This window comes from Boleophthalmus pectinirostris, unplaced genomic scaffold (genome assembly GCF_026225935.1).
Source record: "Boleophthalmus pectinirostris isolate CB_2022bp ecotype Guang Dong unplaced genomic scaffold, ASM2622593v1 HiC_scaffold_12, whole genome shotgun sequence".
NCBI classification, from domain to species: Eukaryota; Metazoa; Chordata; class Actinopteri; order Gobiiformes; family Gobiidae; genus Boleophthalmus; species Boleophthalmus pectinirostris.
Genome location: NW_026571018.1, coordinates 8,413,165 through 8,440,624, shown reverse-complemented (window position 1 = coordinate 8,440,624; position 27,460 = coordinate 8,413,165). Strand labels below are relative to the sequence as shown.

At 39.1% G+C, this 27,460-nt stretch overlaps 1 protein-coding gene across 1 annotated transcript in view; it reads left to right on the top strand.

The window, feature by feature from the left end:
- LOC110156406 (kin of IRRE-like protein 3) overlaps positions 1-27,460 on the top strand; it is a 319,679-nt gene that overhangs the window by 44,264 nt on the left and 247,955 nt on the right. The window lies entirely within an intron of this gene.

Sequence of the window (27,460 nt, the reverse complement as noted above, 5' to 3'; positions counted from 1 at the left end):
CCATATTAACCATAGAATTTGTCCTCCGCAAATAATCACACCCAGTCCACAAAACACACTGTTAATCCAGTTTGACTCATTCTTAAAAGTAAAAAGCCGAGAATAGATCCTCGTGCGTGTCTGTTTAGCGCACGGATCGAGGTGAAGCTGCAGATTAGCAATCGAGACTCTACTTCCTGTGGACTCTATCGCCAACCTTCTGTGCACTGAAAATCATGTATTTGAAGTATCGCACCACATTTCACAAATAATATTACCGTATATTTTCGGACTATAAAACACATTTAAAATCCCTTTTTCTCAAAAATTGACAGTGGGCCTTATAATCCGGTGTGCCTTAGTTTATTTATTAATTCTGGTTGTGCTTATTGACCTCCACTGAGTCGTGTCCTTTAGTCCGACAGACATCAGCGCACAAGGAGTGAGCTGGTTTTTTCAGCACTTATAATTTATGCAAATTAGCCATGTGGTTTCAGGTTTTGTTTCTGTAAAATGTAAACAAATGTGCGCAGAGCTTCATTAACCACATTATTACTGAATGTATAATTGAGTCCTCCTTGTACGAAATAAAAAAAAAACTTCAATGATCCACCCACATTCACATTCATAATACACATTCACCAAGACAGGGAGGAAACGCAGGCAGAATTACGCCATGATCTGCTAAGGGATCAGTCTCAAGTGTCGTCCGTTTGTTTTGCTTATAATCCGGTGCACTTTATGTATGAAAATAGACGAGAGAATTCAACATTATTGATATTGCGCCTTATAATCCGGTGTACCTTATAGTCCGAAAAATACGGTAATAATAATCAAACAGTTTTGACTTGTATCTAAACTAGAAGTGCAGTGCTCTGATCTTTTGAACGCTTAAGAGTCTCAAAGTGAGTAGCTATACTCCCGACAGGAAACAGCTGATGCGAGGTGTCTTCATAGGCGAGTTTCATTGTTGACAAAAGCACGCGTTGCATGTTGGGAATTATTTTAATGACATGACAGACGGAGCGAGAAAGCAATTAAAGGGATCCTGGTTATTTATCCACTCTTAACGGCAGAGGACCGAAGACGATTTGACCAGAAATTGGTCATAAGCATTGATGGACGCCAATTCACCCTTTTCAACCCCTACAAAAGGTGGACCAAACCAAATTTCTGGTCAGAATCGCCAACTACCTGGACAAATATTCACTTGGGCGATATCCACAATGACTTGGTGGAAACTCCTGGGCCATTCACAACAGAAAAGATGAAAACCTCCAAGAGTCTCGATGCGTTGTTGAACTTGTTGAAGTCCACGGTTTGTTAGGATCTTCTACGTTTCTACGAAAGCCATTTAATTCTTTGTTAGCGGTTCTTTTCACTCGGAATACGAAAAAGACATTTTCCTTCTTCCGTGCTTCTATTTGTGCATCCCATAATGCAGCAGGAATTTACCATTATTAAATACGAGAGGTTACACACTGTGTTTGATCGCTATCGTGTTTCTTGCCTCCGACCAAAATATTTCCCAGCATGCAACGCGCGCTTTTAATAACAATGACGTCAGCTGAAACTCGCCTTTCGCAGCGATACAGTCCACAGCCATATACCGCTGCAGTCTTTGTGATCAGAAATTTCAAATCTCATAAAATCCTGTAGTGTTGTTACTCTCAAACAAAGTAAAATTCTATACATTTTAACTCAGCATTATGGCATTCTGTTGATTTTGTTGCCATATCGATTATTGCATCAAGCCACTGTTACAATAACTATATTTTTGTGATACATTGTGAAGCTCTATTGTAAATGCAGCTCTTATGGTAAAAATGAGGCAGCTGTGTGTTGTTTTTATAAAGCATGTATTGTCCATGAACCAAGTAGTAGGCAGTTGACAAGATTTTGGTGTGAATTATTTCCGTCATAATCCCAAGAATTCAAGTAAAAGCCATATTTCTTCATGTTGTCTGCACTGAAATGAATCATGGGATGTGTAGTTCCCGATGTGCATAAGCTGCTGCTACTATAAAACCACGCATTTAAGCAAAGGAACATGTAATTTGATATTTTTGTGAGACTTTTGACGATATGCGCGTCACGATATTTCGTTTATTGTTACATCCCTAGTTGTAGTCGCTGTTAAACTCCGCTCTGGCCTCTCAAAGTTGTGAAAAGCACTTATAAACTCACCTTGAATAAGTATTGAGACGCTAACCTATAAATATATTAAGAAAAAGAGGAATAATTTTGTACAATTTAGTAGTTTAAGTTTAACTAATTCTGTTTTCATGGTTTAAAACAGTAAGACCTGGTTGGAATGTGCTACTTTGAAATCCGAGTATTGACTTATGTGGTACCTTTTCAGTGGAATAGTCTTTTATAATTGTGTTTTTGATGAATTTTAAAACTGTAGCGCTACTTTACATCCATCAAAAGTCTTCCTTCACCTGGGACCTCGGGGAACATGAATGACAGCCAAAATGGAAAAACCTTTATTTTTATTTTTTCCGTCTGTTTTTTTGTAATCGTGCGTTCACTTTCACTAATGAGCTTTGATAATTAAAAATATGTTTCATGTCAAGCAGCCCTCGCATGTACGAAGTGTGAGAGAGTGTGCCCCCTGTGGTGTCATTTTGTTCTCCCCCACAAATTAGCACCGAGCTGAAACTGCAGCCATGTTTTTCTCTCTCCCCGTGGCATCACTATCTGTCTGTCAATATTTGGGGGTGAAAATAACACTGGATTATTGTTCTCATATTTTATCCTTAAGTGAAATTTTATGAATATTTTGATTTGAATTTGGATTTGGCGTGTAACCAGACGTACTGTAGCTTCACCGATGTGTAATTCTCTATATTTTCTTGTTACTAATGGCGAAGTCCCAATCCATTTTTGAATTTATTTTTGTTTGTTTTTTTGGCTCTTTTTTGGCTCTCGATACAGATTTAAAGGTGCATTGTGTCCGTCAGATGCTTATCTCCGTAGACATGTGATTGCTTTGTCTGGAATGTTTCACCAGACCAAGTTACAGGTCAGATCTGTGGAGAGGTGACCCCGCTCACAGTAGGAATGCCGTTTTTTTCTATTTATTTTCAGCTATAAAATCACCTGTAATTGAATAAATGTAAGGTAGAGCTGTTTGTTGCAGAGCAAAGACATATTCATAGAAACAAACCCGCAAAAAGTTACACAGTGCACCTTTAAGTGAAATTTTGGGGGTATTTGGATTGAATATGGAGTATAACGAGACGTAGCCTCATTGATGTGTAATTCTATACTTGCCTATTTGCCTGTTGCTAATGGCGATGTCCCAATCCATCTATGCTTTTTTTTTTCTTTTTTTGTCTCTCTACACAGATTTAAAGGTGCATTGTGTCACTTTTCCACTGGAGAGTCCGTCAAATCCTTTTCTCAGTAGACATGTGATTGCATTGTCTGGAATGTTTCATCTTTCTACCTTCACAGAGACCAAACCGGGCCAAGTTACAGGTCAGATCTGTGGAGAGGCGACCCACTCAGTCAGAATGCCAGTTTTTCTAGTTATTTTGAGCTAGAAAACCACTTGCAATTGAATAAATGTAAGGTAGAGCTGTTTGTTGTCATACTGTGGAACGTTCCAGGCAGAGTAATGACATATTCATAGAAACAAACCCGCAAAAAGTTACACAATGCACCTTTAAGTGAAATTTTGGGGGTATTTGGATTGAATTTGGAGTATAATAGCTTCATAGATGTGTAATTTTTTTTTTTAACCTGTTGCTTCTGGTAATTCCTGATTCGATACTGATCTCATCCCAGTACTGACCTTCTCTTTTTAAAATTATTTCATTTACACAGTTTAGGGTGTGCCTTTATAATTAATTAAGTAGCTTATGGTGAAATTTGCCCCAGTTCTATTATTGCTATATAAAAAGGCCTACTTAAAAGCAGCCTAAAAATTTGTGATATTGTTGTAAAATAATGTTGTAGATTCAACAAACATCAACAATCTGAACTTTAAATGCTTTTAGTCAGTGTTACATGAAAATTTGTAACAAAAATAAATCAATTTACAAGCTCAACAATGACTTTTAGGCTTTGACAGCATGTGGTCGGTAAAGTGGTGTAAGTATTTTTTGTGGGATAAGCAAAAAATAAATAAATAAATAAATAAAAATAAACAAAACGGGGGACTAGCTCAAGAATTCAAACATTCAATTAAGCAGCCAATCAGCAGTGTTAGTATCAAATGCCACATCTCCTCTTAGACAAGTGTATCCGTGTATCATTCGTTCATTCATATTTCAAAATAAAACCAAAAATAAGAAAAAAAAAAAATTTTCTTCAATATTTGTCTCCAGACCAGGACCAGACCAGGACTGAGACCAGGACCAGACCGGGCCTCAGACCAGGAGTGAGACCAGGACTGAGACCAGGACCAGACCGGGCCTCAGACCAGGAGTGAGACCAGGACTGAGACCAGGACCAGATCAGGACTTAGACCAGGACTAAGACCAGGACCAGACCAGGACCAAACTGGGACTGAGAGCGGGACCAGACCAGAACCAGCCCAGGGCCAGACCGGGACTGAGACAAGGACTGGGACTGAGACCAAGACTGAGACCAAGACTGAGACCAAGACTGAGACCGGTACCAGAACAGCGCTGAGACCAGGACCAGACCAGGAATGAGACCGTTTTACTAGTGGTTTAGACCTGGTTTAGTCCTGGTTCAGTCCGTATGCGGCGCAAGAGTAATGAACAGAATAGCTGCTTTTTTCATTTTCTTATTTTTGGTTTTATTTTGAAAAACGAATGAACAAATATTCGTACACGGATTCAAACATTACCTGATTTATCTTGTCGTGACATCTTCAGCTGCTGTGTTTCAGAGGACAACACAGCATTCTATAATCCAATATTAATGAAAACAGACGGGAGGCAGCTAAAATCAATATTGTTAAAATGCAAAATTATGTTGTAATACAGTGAGTTCAACACCAGGTTCAACATTCAATATAATCAATAACTCCCCCAATGTCATACTTTGCCACGAAAGACCCAAAAACTAAATTAACAAATGTTGAACCCTGATTATATAAGAGACCAAGAACTCACTATATTACAACATAATTTAGCTTTTTAACTGTATTAATTTTAGCTGCCCCCCGTTTGGATTAATTAATATTGGCCTTTAGACTGCTGTGATGCCATCTGAAACTCAGCAATAGGCCAGAATTATTTAATACAGATGGGAGCAGCTAAAATGGATATTGTTCATCTGCAGATTTGTGTTGTTATATAGAATGATCTTGGGTCTGGTCAGGAATCGAAATGATCAGGTCCTGTATTTGGGAATTTACCTTTCTGATATTTTAAGGCAAAGTGCAATGTAATCAAAAGGAAAAACTGTCTCTTCTGTTTTCCCACATCTCAGAGTAACACATCGTCACACTGTAGAATCTGAAAATCACCAATAGAGGTTTTGCACCGTCACGTGACCCCTACGCCGCCATGACACCGGGCACGTTATGTCAATGACTTCAGCAGCATCGGCAGGATTTGTTGTGTATTTGGTTGTTCTAGACCAGGCATGTCCAAACTATGGCCCGGGGGCCAAATGCGGCCCTCAGACAAATTTTTCTTGGCCCTCAGGCTTCCAGGTGAATTGGCCCAAATTACCTTGTATCAATTAAAAAGTTTTTTTTTTTACCGCAAGTTTTTTGAAAATCTACTTGATAAAGCTATTATTTAATATTTTGTGTGTGGTTTTAAGGATCTTTGCATGAATAAAGACTGATGACTCATTCTAACGTGTTAAACATGCACATATTTCAATTATTCACTGTACTGAGCATCAGTCTACGGCCCACGATCGGCCCTCTGCTTCATCTGTGTTTAGATATGTGGCCCTTGATGAAAAAAGTTTGGACACCCCTGTTCTAGACGCTTTGAACGGGATAAAACGATTTGTTTCTTCACTGTTCCTCTGGAAATTACTCATCAGAAGCTCAAACAAGGGAATTATCGAAAAAAAAGACGTGGATTATGTCTAGCAAAAATAAACCGTGAAGAAATTTCCTATGGTACCATCAAGACACCCGAAGTTTCATCAAGGTATTTGCTATTTAAATTGTTTCATAGCTTATTTAATGAAAGAAGCACATTTACTGAACTAAAATTTCATTAATTTATCCAGGAAAACCCGCACTAGTTTACGATTCAACAAACCCATATTGGGCTCCTATGATCAACATGGCGCACGAGTCGAAGAGTCTGTGAGCCGAAAGAATCGGCCATGAAAAGATCCTCAAGAACGTTAGAAAGATCCGCTCGCAAAAAGCGATTAATTCTAGAAGACATAGTTGTGGATAAGCAAGGCAATAAAGAAAACATCGGTCCTACGACGAGTGACATGTTTATATGTGCGTTGGAAGATACAGTTTCTACTATATTTCTATATTATATACATGCAAAGTTCCACATTAACACGTAAAACATACGTACCACTTTGGCCTGAAAGTGAACAAACCAGGGAACTAAAACTTTAACATTAACTTCACAGTTGTTTCTCAAGTAGTGCTGTTGGGTCCGACTTCACATTAATGTAAAATTAAACCAGAAGACAGGAAGTCGTTTTGTTTTACCTTAAACTAAACTTAGAATTATTTGTCAGATAACAGATAACTGCCTTTTCCCGTTTCCGTGACTTAAACTGCGATGCTGAACTTCTGCGCCGCATACAGAGTAGTGAGCAAACCAGGTTATTAAAAACTTTAAGATGAACTTCACAATTGTTTCCCAATTAGTGCTGTCGGGTCTGACTTTGCATTAATGTAAAATTCAACCAGAAGACAGGAAGTCATTTCTTTCTTTTTTTTTTTTTACCTTAAACTAGACTTAGAATAATTTGGCTTCGAAATCAAAATGACAAAACAGATAATGAGTTTGTTTTTTTTTTTAAGTTTTTGATTTTGGGTTTAAATGAATAATGGAACGGCTGTTTCCGTGACTTAAACTGTGATGCCAAACTTTTGCGCCACATACGGACTGAACCAGGACTAAAACCTTTAAGATTAACTTCCCAATTGTTTCTCAGTTTGTGCTATCTGGTCCAATGTCACATTAATGTAAAATTAAACCGGAAGACAGGAAGTCTTGTTGTTTTTTTTTTTTTACCCTAAACTAGACTTAGAATCATTTGTTTACTTTGTTTTAACAATTTGTTTTTTCAGTTTTCAATTTTGGGTTTAAATGAATAATGGAACGGCTGTTTCCTTGACTTAAACTGCGATGCCGGACTTCGCATTAACGTAAAATTAAACCAGAAAACAGGAAAGTCTTTACCATAAATTAGACTTAGAGTAAACTAAAACCTTCACAATATTGTTCAAAATAAAATAGGATTACTCATATATAGCCTTATAAAAGATGAATAAATAATGAGAAACCAAATCTAAAACTGTGAGAAAGAGAAAACAAATGAAATAAACTCTAAGTACACCAGCGTCATCTATCAATCAATCAAACTGTATTTATGCAGCTCTTTTCATACAAAAAATGCAACACAAAGCATTTATCTACGGGTATAAAAGGTGAATTGTTACAGGGAAAACAATCTCACAAGATCATTTTCCTCACGTGTGCACAATCTTGGTCTCAAATGGGTCTCGTGAGATCTTTCGGTACGAGATCTTCATCCCTACAATATATCTGCATAATTTTGCTTTCATTCTATATATTCTAGTCTTTTCAGTGCACCTTGTATCTCACAAAGCAGATAAGCCTCTCCAATCAAAAGCCAATCTTATAATGTCCCAATCTCTATGGATCTGTTTTCCATCAGCTTGTCATTTGCCTCTAATCGATTCACAATTCGCAAAAAAAGCACCTCCCTTTCTTTCGCTGGCGGCACCGCGCAAGCAAATTAGCATTATTGATCGTCTCCAGCCTTATTTAAAGCATGATGTATTCCAATGAGATCAGTTTATTAGCCCCGCAAGTGACTTCAACCCTTTTTTTTTTTTTTTTTCGCTAATCTTGCTTGGAAGAAAAGAGAAAGGGGCGGAGTCAAACCTTCACCAGTCGGCTGCCATTACAGTGATTCATTACAGATAACCCGCCCGACTTGGATGTGAGGGTGGACAAATCACGGCGATGTTAGATTGGCTTTTAAAGGTGCGTTGTTTAACGTTTTGGTTGCTTGGTTCTATACATATGTCATTGCTCTGCCTGGAATGTTCCACAGTGTGACTTTAAACAGCTCTACCTTACATTTATTCAATTACAGATGGCTTTATTGCTCAAAAATACCTAGAAAAATAGACATTCTGACTGTGGGTGGTGTTGAATCCATGTATCATTTCGTTATTTTGTTTTTCAAAATAAAACCAAAAATAAATATATAACGAAATAAATAAATAATGAAAAAACAGCTTTTTTTTTCATTCTCGTTTCTGTGACTTAAACTGCGATGCCGGACTTTTTTCTGCGGTCACCCAAAAGTCTACGTGGGTGCACCTCTGGGCCTGTCTCACTGCTTCAGTTCTGGTTCAGTCCTGGTTCAGTCCTGGTTTAGACCTGGTTTAGTCCTAGTTCAGTCCTGGGATCAGTCCTGGTTTAGTCCTGGTTTAGTTCTGGTTCAGTCCTGGTTTAGACCTTGTTTAGTCCTGTTTCAGTCCTGTTTTCGTCCTGTTTTAGTCCTGCTTCAGTCCTGGTTCTGTTCTGGTTCAGTCCTGGGATCAGTCCAGTTTTAGTCCAGGTTTAGTCCTGGTTTAGTCCTGGTTCAGTCCTGGTTCAGTCCGTATGCTGCGCTAAAGTTCGGCATCGCAGTTTCAGTCACGAAAAAGGGAAATGGCCATTACCCGTTTTTTGCATTGTCGAAAACTTATTTATTTTTTTTTTTTCATTTTGGTTTTGGAGACAAATAATGAAGAAAGTAGTTGTTTTTTCATTTTATAATTTTTGGCTTTATTTTGAAAAACAAATGAATGAATGATGCACTGGTTGTGTTGCCTCTCCACAGAACTGGCCTGTAACTTGGTCTGGTCTCCATGAAGCTAGAAAGGTTTAATACCATACTGCGGAACATTTCAGACAAAGCAAGAAAATCTCCATGGAGAAAAGCATTTGGCGAACCCTCTGCCAGAAAAGTTACACAAAGCACCTTTAAACCATGTTCCATTGGCGATCTTTTTTTGCTGGGAATAAAAATGAGTAAATAAGATCCTGTGCTGTTGTATCCTCATTTACCATGGCTGTACATGTAGTTGTCACCATGCCGACTACACCTCCTCCATACATCTCCCCTCTGCCCTTTTTCCTCTGTAAAAATATATATATAAATTACCTTTCTTATTCTCTCTGTCTCTGTTACCTACACATACTCACTCTCTCTCCCGCGAACATACGAAAACGCAATACCTCCCACTCATCTCCGACAATGTACCAATTCTATCCCAGCTCCCACCCCTCATCCCCCACTCCTCATTTTTTTGTGTGCTTCTCTGTAAATTCACCTTAAAGAGCCTCTATTACACAAAATGTACTCGTGTGAGCTTTAAGAATGTTTTACCTCCTCAAAACATACCTTGCGTTTGTTTCATTCATACATTATTAGTGAACAGCTACCTTTCGTTCAGTTGAGATTAGGGATGGGCATGATTAGTCTATTATTCGATAATTGATCATTAAGAATTTTGTCGATTACGTTCATTTTTAATCTACAAACCGAATGTAGGTTGCTGTGCGTAGCGTAGGGTGACCAAACGTCCGTTTTTCCCCGAACATGTCCATTTTCCACGTCCTGGCCGTTTTTTTTTGTTTTTTTTTTTATAAAGTGACGCAAATGTCCAGGTTTTCATGATCTTTCATTGGGCCATTTAACTGAGCGGCTCTTGTAGCTCTCTGCACTCAGAAGGAGTCGGTCAGCCTGCAACATGCCGAAGCGCAAATGAACATTTAACGATGACTTGTTCAAGAAATTCCTCACTTTCCGTCCTGGTTGGAGACAAGTGTGAGGCCATGTGCACAGTGTACAAAGCAGCACATATGTTTCGGTGTCCAGTGGTGGTGCCAGGGACCTCAAAGCTCATCAGGACACCGAAAAACATTTAAAAGTCTTGCCAGGTGAGAATGTTGATGATTGAAGCCCCACCTCCACCCCCCATACAGTGTCCTGGTTTTGACAAACGCAAATATGGTCACACTAACCTGTATTCCACTGAGTCGTGTCCTTTAGTCTGACAGAAGTTGACCACATCAGCGCACAAGAGCTGATGGCAGTTCCAGGTCTGGAATCATCCAAATGATCCTAGTGAAGGTGTATGGAGTTTAAAAACACAGTCGAGCACTTCCTGTATTACCATATGACATCACAAGGTGGAACAGAGTATTTTCTGTTTGAGAGAAGAACTCAGCTTAAAGATGTAGGATGTTAAATAGAGCCCAATCGATATGGATTTTTAAAAAGCCGACATAATACCAACAAAAACGGGCTTTGGAGCTGCCGATAGCTGATATAACAGATGATAAAAAACCTTCATCTGATTCTAAAACTTAGGTGTGCCTCTTCTGGATTATAAATTGGGTTTATTTAGGCTATGTTTATTGTTATTTTGCCTCTTTACTGTCATATTTAGACAGTAGCTTGGCCTAATTGCATTTTTGCATGACATTCTAGCCCAGGGGTGGCCCGGGGGTCGTATGCTGCCCTTTAAACCTTTTAATCCGGCCCGCCGAACTTGAATAAATTATAATAATTAACCTTGTTAATGTTTTATTTTTCCTGCAATTCCGGCATTTCCCAATAGATGGCGCTAGATACATTAACCTTTGTTTAGGTGTGGCGTATTATGTTGCATTCATGTGGTGTCGAAAGATCCGACTTGCTGAGTTTTTTTTTCCGACATGAGGGGGCGTTCATGTGACTTTTCTCAGTGGAAAAGTCATTTTTACGATCATTCTGACACCACATGAACGCATCCTGACAAAACTAACAAAACTAACTCCAAACTTTGATGCGCTGGCTAAAAAGAGACACCAACAACACTGTTCCCACTGAAATCAAAAGTAAGTTTCTCTGCTGTTATGTAAAAAAATGCATTTACTTGTTACATGTAATTTCTGTTAACAAAACAACAAAACATGCTACACAGGTCTCCATAAACAGTTGATAGTCATGGTCAGTTAAATACAATCAATTCAATCATTGTGTCCTTAGGCAAGACACTTCACCCACACTGCCTAGTATGAAAGTGGTGTGTGTGTGAGTGCTGGTGGTGGTCGGAGGGACCGATGGCGCCGAGTGGCATGGCAGCCGCGCCTCTGTCAGTGAGCCCCAGGGCAGCTGTGGCTACAATAGTAGCTTACCATCATCAGGGTTTAGAGTGAATGAATAATGCTGTATGAATGAATGCTGAATGAATAGTGCTGAATAATGCTGTGTAAAGCGTCTTTGGGGACAGAAAATGTCTGTGAAAGCGCTATATAAATAAAGACTTACTTACTTACTTACTTACTTACTTACTTAAGGTGTGCACATAAGTGGAGTGCAGGTGCATGTATGTTCTCATTATAAAAACAATTATATACTCATTATACTCACATAAACAATGCACACCAGATCCAATATAACATACTGGCACGCTGTCAGTGTTTGGTCTTTGCATTGGTCGTTGTTGAGCTTTGGCTCTGGGGATGCACATTGAATAGAAGCAGGGCAAGTACATCTGCATCTCCTGCTGGTTTTGAAAAAAAGAGTCAGGAGGAGAGTGATGATGATAATGTTCTGAAGGATAACTTTCAGTGCTTTAAAATAGTAACGTTAGTTTAGCGGTATATGTGTGCGTGCTGTGATAGTTAATTATATGTCAATGCAGACCATTCACACCTCTACTCACAGCTCATCTAAATATCAATGCGTGTCCAGTAACGTGTACAGCAGCTATAATCACTTTACACGATGCCAGTGTAAGAGAAAACAGGCTACTTATGTGTCGTAAACAAGAAGACATGAGTGACGTGACTCTAGGGATGCGTTCAAGGGCAATACGGTGTAATAAATATTAATCTGGTACCACATATTAGGGTGTTTATCCATCTGTAAATTGTTGTATACTCGCCCCTCGCTATATCCACAAAATCCACAATGTTGACGAAACGTTCTGCACCAACAAAGGCTCCTGCGGTCGCATCCAAAAGGCAGAGGAAGATGCCCGTCCCAACAGTGAGGCCTGTTTCAGTTATGGTTTAGTCCTGGTTTAGTCCTAGTTCAGTCCTGGAATCAGTCCTAGGTTAGTCCTGGGTTAGTTCTGGTTTAGTCTTGGTTCAGTCCGTGGCGTATGCAGCACAACAGTTTGATATAATCTCGGGTTAACAGGCGGGTGCGGGAGGGCTGTACGGTGCGAGTCTCCAAAAATGGTCCCGTGCAGGACTCTGCGCTGTAGGGCTCCATTACAGAATTAATGAATCGTGGGAGGAAAATAACATAAGAACGACAGCAGCTGTAAGTTCTGAGTCTGAGAGAAATGTATAAAGTGTGTCTGAGGGGTTTTACAGCCTTAAAACAGATATAATAATTGTAAAATATAAAGTTGACTATTTCACGGATTTCACCTACCACAGGTTATTTTTAGAACGTAACCCCCACGATAAACGAGGGACCACTGTAATATAGAGGATGTAAGATTTATAATGAAGTATAACATGCCCACGTGGACTATCGGTCCATATCGGCAAGATTTAGGCAGATATCGGCCAACAGATATATCGGTTGAGCCCTCATGTTAAAGTGTGAATGTGTGAATGAAACAAAACACAACTCCAGGTCTGTTTTGGACGAGGAAACAGCCGAAAATGTCGTACTATTGGCCCTTTAATGTAATGTATATCTTTGCACTATTCGTATATGTTCACGTGGTGTTTGCAAATGAAAAAAAAAAAAAAAGTAATGATAATAAAAGTAAAAATGGCCGACGTGAAGCTGGCATTTCTCCAACAGCACTCAAAGTTAATAAATTACGTTAAATGCGTCGCAATCAGAGGATGAGAAAGCAAGAGAATCGATGAGGAAGAAGTTGGGAATTGGTCATTGAGGAAGAACGTGACACAATTTGAAGCAATCAGGAGCCGGTGTTGCCAAGGAAGCCGTGATAAAGAGGTCGATATTAGCCACGTGCTACGCCAAATACTGATTTATTTCGCCTGGTGTTAGCTTAGTGAAGAGGAAACATAAAATTATTCTTGGACAAAAGAGCTGGAGTGATGGAAGAGGCAATTTAAAAGGTGGCGTTATGAGTTTTTAATGAATTTTGAGACCCTTAAAGAAATTATGTGTACTTACTTAATTAAAGTCCCATGAGTAACATTTCTGCCGGTGGACACAGTGGCTGTAATCCAAGCTGATAAGGAGTTGAAGCCATACTTTGGAATATTATCCATGGAAAAAAGGTTAATACCATACTGCGGAATATTTGAGGAGATTTCCCAGATGGTATGAAGGAATAACTTTTTCTGTGTGTGTTTTTGTTGTGTTTTGTTTCATTCACACATGTTGAACATACAAATCTTGCATATTTAGGCTGAGTTCTTCTCAAACTTCTTCTTAAACATTTACGCTACGTTCAGACTGCAGCCTGAAGTGACTCAAATCTGATTTTTTTCACCCCTATGCGACCTGTATCTGATCTTTTAATGACAGTCTGAACGACACAGATCCGATTTTTTTTAAATGTGACCCAGGCCACTTGGATATGTGCTCCTAAAACCGATACATATCCAATCTTTTGACTCGCGACTTCAGTCTGAACGGCCAGGTCACATTCATCCCACCTACACGTCACAAATGTACACAAACGTTCTTCACGCCATATGAAAATTGTGTATGAAGCAGTGAAGCACATAACAATCCCAGCACTCCTACACGTTCCTTTCTATGGACTTTGCTGCCACTGCCCCACAAAACACCATGGCCAAAAACCTCGTCCTTCTCAATCTCCCCTTAAAATAAATAAGCTGTACATTTTCTGGCTCCGGTACGACAGCAACTTTAAAATCTCCAGGTGCTCAATTCTAGTGTCCATGTTTAGGTAACTTTCGTAAACTAGGGTGACCAAACGTCCCTTTTTCCCCTGGACATGTCTGTTTTTCTCGTTCCGTTTTTTTTTTTTTTTTTTTAATAAAGTGATGTAAATGTTCAGGCTTTCATTACCTTTCAATTAGCGGCTCTCGTAGCTCTCTGTACACTCAGAAGGAAGGAGCACACACAAACAGTCGGTCAGCCTGCACCATGCCAAAGCTCAACTGCGCATTTAACAATGACTTGTGCAAGAAATTCCTCACTTTCCATGAGGTCGGGATATGTATGTCAGTCGGGATATATGTTTCGGTGTCCAGCTTTGCAAGGTGAGAGTAGTTCAATGTCAATGACGAGGCCCCACCCCCTGCTCCCGTTATGGTGTCCTTGGTTTCGTAAACTGAAATATGGTCACTCTACGTAAACACTGAGCACGCTCGCTGTGTGTGACGTCGTCGTGTCCTTCAATGCGCACGCGGGACACACTGGAGTTCACATATAAGTCGCATTTAATTGGAAATGTGAACAACCTCGCAAAAACATCGGATTTCACAAAAAAAAAAATCTGAATTGAGCATTAAGTCCTACAGTCTGAACGTAGCCTTGGATATGTGCTCCTAAAACCGATACATATCCGATCTTTTGACATGCGACTTCAGTCTGAACAGTCAGGTCGCATTCTTCCCACCTACATGTCAGACTCGGAGTCTAGTCAATGGAGAAAAGCGAGGTTAACTAGTTTATTAATATTTGTGGGGATCTGTGTGTTCAGGCCAAATTGGAGGGGTCTTATCGGAATCGGACGTTTTTTGAAATGATTGCCATAGAAATATCCGAGCGCGGCTACAGACGGTCCTGGCACCAATGTCAACGAAAAATAAAGAGCCTGCGAGCCAAATACAAAGAGGCAAAAGACTCAAACAAATGAAGTATCCATGAATGCGTAACCTGTCCATTTTATGAAGAACTGGACTGTATTTTGGGAGACAAGCTCAGCGTTTAGGCGACTTCCGTAAACACTGAGCACGCTGTGGACACTTTTGGGGCATTTAAAGTTCGCACTGGAGATCACATACAAGTCGCATTTAATTGGAAATGTGAACGAATCAGATTTCACAAAAAAAAATCCGAATTGAGTTTTAAGTCCGGCAGTCTGAACGTAGCCTAAGTTCCACCTTTGTTTAATCTATATGTGATGTCATGTGGTAATACAGGAAGCGCTCCACTGTGTTTTTAAACTCCATACACCTTCACTAGAATCATTTTGAAGACTTCAGCTCTGGAATCTCCAATTTCTACTGAACAAACGTTAAAAGACAGCTGTAAACTTGAAAACTACTGCTTCATGATGTCACGTTGGAACAGAGCATTTTGAGCTTTGGAGATGTAGACAGACTAATCATGAAGTATTAATCAAATATATGTGAATGAAACAAAACACAACTCCAGGTCTGTTTTTATTTGAGGAGGTAACAGCATTATATTCATGGCTTAAATCTCACAAGAGTCAGTTTTGTGTAATTGGTAATTCAGGAAGAATGTGACACAATTTGAAGCAATCAGGAGCCGGTTGCTATGCTGTTGCCGAGGGAATGGTGATAAAAAAAGTTCAATATTAGCCACGTGTTACGCTAAATACTGATTTATTTTGCCTGGGGTTAGCTTAGTGAAGAGGAAACATGAAAATATTCTTGGACAAAAGAGCTGGAGTGATGGAAGAGGCAATTTAAAAGAGTTTTGAACGGTGGTGCTATGAGTTTTTAATGAATTCTGAGGCACTTAAATCCCAAATATAAAAATAATTGTGAAGTCCTTTCACAATTGCGTTCTCTAAATAGTCCCTGAAATTGAATCATAATTTTAAAACCTTAGAATATTATTTCATTCCAAAAACCTTTGTCAGTGTAATTAAATGGAACAAAAGATCTACAGTACGTTGGTGTTTCTCAAACTGTGATGCGTGTACTACTGGTACTTGGAGAGCTCTTCGGTTTGTCGGTTTGCCGAATTTCAAGTAAATTTTTTCCGCTTTTTTGTCCTCTGACTAATGTTTTGTTTAGAACTACAGTGGAAAGTAGAACTCCACTTTTAGACCTGGTTTAGTCCTAGATTAGACATGGAATAGTCCTGTTATAGACCTGGTTTAGATCTGGTGGTTCTTGGAAAGCAACATTTGGTATTTGTTGTTAAAATTTTTAGAACCATTGCGCTATGAAGTAGTTTTTTTAAACATTAAGAGAGCTTTTCACATTTAAGCATTTAACATTTAAGAGAGCTTTTCACTAAGTTTTAAATTGCTTTCCCTTTTCATTTACCCTCTCGAAGTTGTACAAAGAGTCATTCATTCATGTTTGAGTCATCAGCTGTTGACTTGAAAACTACTGCTTCATGACATCACAAGGTGGAACAGAGCATTTGAGCTTTGGAGATGTAGAGTTTGAGTAAAGGATTAGGCAAACATGTGTGAATGAAACAAAACAACTCCAGATATGCTTTCGAGGAAGTAACAGCGATATAACGTGGCTTAAAGCTCACAAGAGTTAATTTTGTGTAATATAGCATTGTTTTTCCCAAACGACTGGGTCACGATCCTCAGATATTTTTTGGGTCGCCTTGTCACGATCTGTATGTAGATCTGCAATATAGAGTTCTGACACACGAGAGAGCGAGTGAGTCAGCGAGTATATTATCATCATTCTGGATCAGCGTTTCGTCAGAATAGCCTGTCCTCAGTAGGGTTAGTGTTTCTATGCTTATTCCTTTCACTACTACATACATGTGTGAATTGGGATTTTCTGCTCACAAAAATGAAGACAAAGCGCAGAAACAAACTGAATTCTGTGTCTCATCTGCGTGTTGAGCTCTCCTCCTGCACCCGGACTAGAACGCGCTACAAAAAAACGCAGACAGGGCCATCTATCTCATTAGAAATGTTGAAATGTTAAGACATGTTTTGTATAACTTCTAATCTTTTTGTAATTATTTTATTGACTATTTTGTTCCAATATTGCTAGTTCAATTTGAATGTTGAAAAGAAAAAGAAACGGGCTACATTTAACGTCCAAATAGGCGACTGATGGATCCTCTTATTGCTGGTTCTGTTACAGTTTTTCATTGTTTAAAACTTGAGTAATACTAATTGTTCAGAGAGACACGATCACTCAGTCAACAAAATATCCTCATTAATGTTCAATAATGGTCAAATCCAACTTTATTTTGTGATTTATGAATAATGTCTATGGACTTGGGTCGTGAAGGTTTGTGACTTTTAAAAAATGGGTTCCCAGAAAAAAAAAAAAAAGTTTGGGACACACTGTAATATAGGACCTTTAAAAGATCATTGGCACGGAAATGTAGTTTGACCATTTATTATTGATGAATCTGGCAATATTATGTTTTGATATTGTGAAAATAAGTTGTCAAAATCTCTCTTTACAATCTTATAGCAGAATATATTTGTCGTACTGTAAAAATAACACAAAGTGAAATTTTCTGCTGGTCGGTCTTTCGTCAAACAGTTCAATATTCATAGACCCCATCTCCCTTGTGTCACCGAGCCGTAGCCACAGCTCACCAGTGGAGCATTAGCATGTACCCTCACCGCTGGGATAGGAATGACCCGTGACCCCTGACCCCTGTGGTAGTGTGGCTGGCTAATCTACGGTGGCCTGTGGAGACCAAGAGAGCTGCTGAATAAGGCATGAGCGAGCTACAGCAGGTATGTCCAGGCGCTGGGGAGAAGGCTAAAGTTAATGAGACCCTGGGAAAGCGTGCCGGTATATGACTATTGTATGGTAGAGGGTTGATTTTGCCCAGTAATAAATTATTTTAGTTAATTTTTGCAGAACCGTATTTTTCAGACTATAAGGCGCAATATCACTAATGGATTTAATTCTCTCGTCTATTTTCATACATAAGGTGCACTGGATTATAAGGCACATTAAGCGAAACAAACTGGCGACACTTGAGACTGATCCTTTAGCCCAGGCGTCCACGATCCATTGGCAGATCGTGTCGTAATCCACCCAGTGTTGCCTCCCTGTCTTGGTGAATGTGGATCATGAATGTGAATGTGGGTGGATCATTTTGTTTGCTTCTTTTTTTTTTTTGTTTCCTACAATGAGGACTGAAATATACATTGAGTAATAATGTGTTTAATGCAGCTTTGCGCAAATTTGTTTACGTTTTACAGAAACTAAATTTAAAACCACATGGCTAATTTGCATAAACTATAAACTCTGGGAAAAAAAAAAAAAAAGCTTGCTCCTTGTGCACTGATGCAGTCAGCTTTGTCAGACTAAGGACCGTAAATTGGGCTTTACTCCACAAGACTATTCTTCCTGACTACAGTAGCTGTAATGTAAGGCTTTGTAGTTTACCAAAAGTTTACCAAAGTCGTACTGAAACATTGACAGATTCTTGAGTGCTGTGTACCACATAAAATCAGTTTGAGGTCAGCAAACACAACCAGAATTAATACATAAAGGCGCACCGGATTATAAGGCACACTGTCGATTTTTTTTTTTGAGAATTAAAGAATTTTAAGTGGCACCTTATAATCTAAAAAAATACAGTAATTACACAAGATTTTGAACATCCAACACTACGTGTATTTGAGAGACAATATTTGAAGGAAAATCAAACAAAAATGAATTAAAGTCTCACTGCTTTTCACATTTCTGGTGGTGGACACGGCACATAAGGAGTTGAAGCCATATTTTGGAACATTCTCCATGGAAATGCAGTAAGGCTAATGCCATACTGTAGAATATTTGAGGTGAGAGATGAGATTTCCTATAAACTCCATAAACACACATAATGAAACACTTGCTTTTATTTGGGGCCAAAAATGTTACCTCATTGGTATTTAAAGTTAAAGTATGTACATAATTTGTAACAAAAGCTGCATTTTGGTTACAAAAAAGGTATTTTCCCAATTTTTTTTTATTGAATCTATTAAAATATATGGGAATAGTAAGTATATGTACATACGTATATACGTGTAGGGTGAAAATATGTGTATTTGTCCAGACAGCATGAGCCTATAGAAGCCATGACTTTTAAAAGGGCTCATATTACACTTGGAGATATCCTGCTGGTGAAAGTGAGGATCGGGGCACGACGATCGTAGATTTGTGAGGATTCATCTGGTTCAGAGGGATGTAGACAAGGCGGGGGGCAATTGTCATTAAGGCGGCTGCCCTAACTATAAAGCGCTGCAGGAAACACTGTTACTCCATTTTCTGATCCATGTTATAATGTTAAAGTTGTGTTTCGCTTCATTCACATGTTTAACACACAAAGCCTGCACATTTAGGCTTCTCTAAAGTTCTTCTCTCAAACAGAAAACACTCTGTTCCACCTTGTGATGTCATGAGGTAAACCAGGAAGCGCTACATCGTGTTTCCAAACTCCTTATACCTTCATTAGAATAGGCTACATTCAGACTGCAGCCTGAAGTGACCCAAATCTGATTTTTTGGCTTCTATGTGACCTGTATCTGATCTTTTATTGGACAGTCTGAACGACACAGATCAGATTTTTTAAAATGTGACCCAGGCCACTTGGATATGTGGTCCTGAAACCGATACATATCTAATCTTTTGACATGCGACTTCAGTCTGAACGGCCAAACCGCATTCATCCGACCTACACGTTATCAACAAGCCACAAACCTCACTATTCTGTGCTGAAGTAGGCGAAAATTGTCAATGAACTCCGGGTCACTGAAGGGAAGCACAACGCCACTCACGTCTGCCCATTCACATGTTCCTTTCAACAGATGTTGATGCCTCTGTCCAACAAAGCGCCACGGCCAAAAACCTCGTCCTTCTCTTTCTCAATCTCCTCCTTAAAACAAGTAAGTTGTTCATGTTCTGGCTCCGGTACGAGTGGAACTTTAAAATCGCCAGGTGCTCAATGCTCGCGTCCATGTTTGGACAACTTCCGTAAACACTGAGCACGCTCACTGCGGTTGACGTCATCGTGTCCTCCATTGCGCATGCGAGACACTTTCGGGCCGTTTACTGTTCACACTGGAGATCACATACAAGTCGCATTTAATTGGAAATGTGAACGACCTCGCAAAAACATCGGATTTCACACACAAAAAAAATTAAAATAAAAAAATTGGAATTGAGCATTAAACCCTGCTGTCTGAATGTAGCCAGATAGTTTCAGCTGTGAAATTACTGATCTTTGTTGAACTAAAAGGTCAAATGTAGCTGTTAACTTGAAAACCTCATGACATCACAAGGTGGAACAGAGCATTTTGAGCTTTGGAGATGTAGACAGACTAATAATAACGGATTACTCAAACATGTGTTAATGAAACAAAAAACAATTGCAAGTATGTTTTTGATAAGGAAACAGCATTATAACGTGATTTAATGCTCACAAGAGTCTGTTTTGTGCAATGTAGGACTTTAATATAAAAACTGTGTTTCTATAATGGGCCTTGACAACTTTGACGACGCTACTTTTCAAATCAGTTCATAACATCTTTGTAACCTCTTTTGCATGTGCGAGATAGCTCGATTTTATTCCGTCTATACAATCCCTTATATTCAAACTCAAAACTTCTAAGCCAACGTAACTTTTCTTTCAAACTTCTCTTAGAAATAGAAAATGGAGTGTGCGCTTGGCTTATGTGCATATTATAGTGTGAAGCCAAACACTATCCCTTTAAATATGCTTTTTCCAGGCGTTTTTCCACTCTCCGGGCAGCAGCACCAAGGCTAGCACACAAGTAGTCCCAATTTAAACTCCATTTGCCTCTTAAAAATGTGTACAAGGCCATGGAAATACTGCGTGGTTAAATTGTCAAACATTATTCTGAGCTAATGTGCGTGGAATTGAAGTGGAAATGTATGCTAAAGCAGGCCCGGGGCTGTTCAATCACAAATCTGGTTCAAAATATGACGGGGAGAGCATAAAATCTAGATATAGACTTTAAAATGTGTACTGTATTTTTCGGACTATAAAGGCGCACACGTAATTTTTTTTTTTTTCTCCTCAAAAAAAAATTTTTTTAAAATGACAGTGCGCCTTATGTACTATTTCTGGTTGTGTTTACTGACCTTGAACCGATTTTATGTGGTACACAGTGCTCAAAATGTTTTAGTACGATCTTGGTAAACTACGAAGCTACACCGCTTGATGGAGGCGCTCAGGAGCCTCGCGGTGTAAAGGGCGAAGCATAGTGTTGCGTCAACTCAACGTACACTGCCGCCGTCGTCACAGAAAGAACACATATTCCACTGAGTTGTTTCTTTTAGTCCAACAGAAGCTGAACCACATCAGCAGCACAAAGAGCGAACTGTCTTTTTCAGCATTTATAGTTTATGCAAATGAGCCATGTGGTTTTAAGTTTCATTTCTATAAAACATAAACAAATGTGAGCAAAGCTGAATTAAACACATTACTCGATGTATATTTGAGTCCTCCTTGTAGGAAATAAAAAAACAAACTTAAATTATCAACCCACATTCAGAATTCAGTAAAATATACCAAAAAAATACTCTTGAAAGTAAAAAGGCAAGAGTAGTTCTTCACGTGTGTCTGTTTACATCCACACTGCGCACGGATTGAAGTGAAGCTGCAGATTTGTGATAATGACTCGACTTCCTGTGGACTTTATCGGCAAACTTTTATGCTTTAAAAATCACGTATCTGAAGTATTGCACCATGTTTCACAAATAATAACTCAGTTTTGACTTGTATCTAAACTAGAAGTGGAGTTTTTGAACAGCATCTCAAAGCGAGTGGTTTTACTGTAGATAGGAAACAGCAGATGCGATTTCCCTCACAACTTTATATCCTGTGGTCTGCAGATATAGCCAGTCTTGCACCACCTAGTGCCTCCACTCAATTCTCATTCTCTCTCCAGCGACTAGGTCAGGAATTGAAATACACTAGACTGTTTGCAAAAACCCCGGAAGTTCAAGTTTGGGCACCAGCCAATCAGCGAAGAGCCATAAATTCTGTGTTTGCAACGATTCCCGAGATCGAGGATTTAAAGCTGGAACAAAGAGAAAGTTTTGTGAATTTTATCAAGGGGAAAGACGTTATTGCCCTTCTTCCTATAGGATTTGAGAAAAGTTTAAAACTTAATAAAGCTTAATAATGTTGTGAATTACTGGTCGGACCCAAATATGCAGAGAAAAAAAATTAGATATTTATTCAACAAAAAAAGTCTTTGAGGGGGGATAGATTCCAGGGGAGGCAGGACGGGTCCAGGTTGGCTGCAAATGAGAGGTACAAGGAGATGGAGGCTGACCAGAGGCTTACGGAAACAGGTGGCGATGAGATGAGACTGGCTCCAAATGGAAGTGCTGGGATAGGACAAAAAGAAACTGGTAACTATCAAAAAAGTTCTCGGAAATCTCGAAAAACATACAAACATACAGCCTAAGTTGTTCACCACTAGAATGACAGAACGATCTGGCACTGAAGAGAAGGTCAGCAGGTCTTTTATGGCAGGCGATGATTAGTTGATGTATCAGGAGTGGAGCTCAGCAGGTTGAAACACCAAATAGGGTAAGGAGAGAAGGATCAGGGAAAGGAGGGGTAGGATGAAACCCTCACAAATAATGCCGTTAGCGGTACATTACATACGTCACCACCAAATAGCAGTGATTGGTTAAATGAAAAAAGTACCCGCCTACTGTCGAGCAAACGAATTCTAACACTGTGAGGTCAGACGGTTTCAACCAAGTGAAACCGGCTGATTAATCAGGCTACCGTAGACATATCCCACTGCAGTCTTTATGATCGGAGAGTTTAATTCTCATAAGATTCTCCTCGTGTCTGTGGTGTGCACTTTTTGTCGCACGTTTAAAAATCGTTTAAGCCCGAAAAATCCTGTAGTGTGTGGCAGCGTTTTATATTGTGAAAAAAGTTTGTGAATTTGTGTATTGTGCTTTTAATCCAAGGAAACAGCATATATAGTTTGCCTTTTTGAATTCAATATTGTCCAAAAACATACAAAAAGAACATTTATGTGGCTGCTTATGTCATTCTGATTTGACTTCACCATTCAGAGACATTTATTTCGTGAAACTGGTCGCATATTTGAAGAATAATAACATGGTTGTTTGGTCATGGTCCCAATAACCTGTGAATAATCCATGTATCATTCGTTCATTCGTTTTTCAATATAAAACCAAAAATAAGAAAACGAAATAACAACTATTTTCTTCATTATTTGTCTCCAAAACCAAAATGAAAAAACGGATAACGATTTGTTTTTTTCAGTTTTCGATTTTGTGTTTAAATGAAGAAGGAAAAAACAGATAACGGCCGTTTCCCGTTTACGTGACTTCCATGACTGCGATGCCGGACTTTTGCACCGCGTACGGACTGAACCAGGACTGATCCAGGTCCGGGACCAGAGTGGGACCAGGGCGGCCTCTGAGCTTTGACTCCGAGCCTCCGCGGGGTCTGAGCCTCAGCTTCGAGCTCCAGCCCTGCCGTGGGCTCTGAGCCTCCGATCTGGTCCCACTCTGGTCTCGATCTGGTCCCGGCCTGATCTCGGTCTCAGTCCTGGTCTGGTCCCGGCCTGGTCCCGACCTGATCTCGGTCTCAGTACCGGTCTCAGTCCCGACCTGATCTCGGTCTGGTCCCGGTCTGTCCCGGTCTGTCCTGGTCTAGTCTCTGACCTGGATCAGTCCTGGTTCAGTCCGGCATCACAGTCACGGAAATCACGTAAACGGCCGTTATCCGTTTTTTTCCATTCTTCATTTAAACACAAAATTGAAAAATGAAAAAACGAATCATTATCCGTTTTTTCATTTTGGTTTTGGAGACAAATAATGAAGAAAACAGTTGTTTTTTCATTTTCTTATTTTTGGTTTTATATTGAAAAACGAATGAACGAATGATACACGGACTGTGAATAATCGTGAAAATCGTTTTATTTCTTCTCACGATAATTGCAGCACTGGAACTTCATATTCTGCCGTCCCTAATCAGAAGTTATTAAACCCACCGCAGCTTTTTTAATTGTTCGAAATGTATGATCTGTATTAGCTGGAGGTTGATGGAAAAGAATACGCAAACCCCTCAAAAGACTCATTATATTTCATGTTAATATTTCTCCATTAAAAACAGACCCCACAGAATTCACCTCTTTATGAATTTGTCGTATTGAAGGCATCATAAAACATTTATTCAGTTCATTTTTTTCTGTCTGTTTTTCTGAGTAAATGAAATCTGCATTAGCTTTGTGCATACATTTAAAAACAGCCTTACGTAACTTTAAATGGACAGCGCATTAAAACACAACGTATTGAGGAAACTAATAGGCATAAAGCTCCATCCACCTCCCTGATGCATTTTCTAAAACTTTTTGAATTTTTGAAAAGTGGCAAAAAGGTCACAGTAATCACAACTCATTAGCGAGTTAATGCTGTGATTTAAATGGCAGTCTGCATTATGTGTGTTTTTCCCTTTTAATATTTGTACGCTATGGCCATGTAACACTTCATAACAACTACATTTTTCATAAACTTTAAAGCTGCATTGTGTGACTTTTCAAAGGCTTTTCTCCCTGGAGATGTTATTGCTTTGTCTGGAATGTCTCGCAGTATGGCATTAAACCTTTCTATCTTCATGGAGACCAAACCAGACCAAGTTACAGGTCAGGTCTGTGGAGAGGCAGCCACACTCACAGTCAGAATGACTTTTTTCTAGGGATTTTTGAGCTGTAAAACCACCTGGAGCTGTTTAAAGTCACACAGTGGAACATTTCTGGCAGAGCAATGATGTCTCCACGGAGGTTCAAGGCACTCAAAGCGCTTTACAACAAAAAAACACTGACCCACTCACACACACATTCATACATCAGTGTACGCAGACACTGGGAGGCGAGGTGGGTTAAGTGTCTTGCCCAAGGAATCTAACCTTAAAAACATCATTCATCTGTGGGAGCTGGAACCACACCACCACCCTGTGTGTTAGTGGATTTGACTGCTCAACCAATGATGTTTATGTCAAGAGCGGGACTCGAACCGCCAACCTTTGGATCAGTGGAAAAATGCTCTACAAACTGAGCTACTGTCGCCGTTTGTCAGACCATTCACCAATTTACATTTTATTTTATTTTGAGGGGTTGTTGGTTTAACTCTTGGTTTAACTCTGAAACTCTTGACTTTGAACTTCAAATGAACTGTTTGAAATGAATTGTGTGTATAGTGAGTGTGCTGGTGTTGTGTACTTTTGTGCGATTGTTGCTGTACTTTTCCTTTGTCCTGTAGATGATTTTACATCAACCTGCCGAGGGACTGAAGATGGAAATTAGCCACGTTGGCTATAATCTTTACATATTTACATTTTTAATGTTCATTAATATGTACTGTCCCTTTACAAATAAATAAAATAAGAATGAGAAAGGTTACATAGTGCACCTTTACGGGGCTACAATACCAGTATTTGAGTAAAATTGCTTGTCTTGCTGTGTTCTGCCTGCATTGTCTAAGAATCGGGAGGTGCGCAGTTAGCATGCTAGTTGATTTTAGCCATATTATGATTCAAAGTTGTGAAAAGCGCTTATAAACTCATTACAGTGAATAATTAAGTGAGGAATAACTTTGGACCACTGCAAATTGTTAAATATGAACTCGTAGGGATGGGACGAGATACAATTTTCATAATACAAGGCGAGATTCAAGATTGGAACTACGAGAATGAGACAAGACATGAATTTGACATTCTTTGTAAAAAAAAATTTTTGTTATTAAGCAGTGGTTTTTGGGACTACAGTTTCTCAAAAAATGTAACTCACCACTACTTAACTCCATTTTTTAAATCCATTTCAAGCATAAAAACATAAGATCATTTTCAGCTTGTATGTATAGTCTTGTGGCAATTTTGTCTAGCACGATCTTGTGGCACGAGATCTTGCCCCATGCCTGAACTAGTTTTGTTTTTCATGTTTTAACACAGTAAAACTCAGGTACAGTGCCTTTTTTAAGATGTTTGTTTATCCTTTGAGACTAATTAAGGTGTTGTTGTTTTTTTAAAGCTGGGGCCGTTTAATTAGAAACTAGGAGGGACATTTTTACACAGCAACCAAAAATGAAAAATTGGCACTTAAGGAAATCAAAAAATCATGTTTGTGTTGGTGGGTGTTCAAAAATACCTACTGTATTTTTCGGATTATAAAGGCACACCGGATTATAAGGCACGATATCAGTAATGTTAAATTCTCTTGTCTATTTTCGTACATAAGGTGCACCGGATTTTAAAGTGCATTAAGAGAAAAAAATGGACGACACTTGAGACTGATCCCTTAGCCCAGGCATCGATCCATTGGCAGATCGTGGTGTAATTCGGATTATGAATGTGAATGTGGGTGGATAATTTAAGTTTATTTTTATTTCCTATAAAGAGGACTCAAATATACATTGAGTAATAATGAGTTTAATGCAGCTTTGCGCACATTTGTTTACATTTTACAGAAAGGAAATTTAAACCCACATGGTTAATTTCCATAAACTATAAGTTCTGAAAAAACAGCTCACTCCTTGTGCGCTGATGCGACCAGCTTCTATTGGACTAAAGGACATGGCTCCATGAGGTTCCTGACTACAGTAGCCGTAATGCTCTGACAATCCATCAAGCTGTGCGGCTTCATAGTTTACCAAAGTCGTACTAAAACATTTTGACAGATTTTGGAGCGCCGTGTACCACATAAAATTGGTTCGAGGTCAGTAAGCACAACCGGATACATAAGGCACACCGGATTACAAGATGCACTGTCAATTATTGAGAAAATTAAAGAGTTTTAAGTGTGCCTTATAGTCTGAAAAATACGGTACATATTGTGACTCTAAATTTGGTGATACATTATTATTATTATAGGGTGCTGTATCAATATTCAGTATATCGCCAAGAGGATTTTTTGGCATACTCTCTCTATATATACATATATTTCTGTGACTGCACTACAATTTTGTTGCCTATTTACTGGAAAGAAACACTGGAATACACTTGACATATTCACTGTTTTGTTCATTAAAATAGATGCATTTCATTTATTTTTGTATTATAACTTTATCTGCCATGTGGTATTAAAGGCTTTTAATTATTTTGTACTTTTAGAGTACCTCAGTTTTTTTTCCTACTTTGTATTTGAGACTGGTCCCTACACTGAAGAGCACCAATAGGACAATTGTGCACAATTTTTGTATATCCAAGTAGCACTCCTGCCCCCAAAGGTTTGTAGATGCATTTCATATTAACTGGAATGTACGGAAGCCGAGAGGGGTCACAACAAACGCAAACGCCTCAACAAATACAAATGCGACAGCACAACAAAAAGCCACAACAAACCAAAAAAAGCCACAACTAAAATGACCGCGGGACTCTATTTTAATGCAAATGCCGCAACAAATACAAACGCCACAACACAAACGCAAATGCCACAACACAT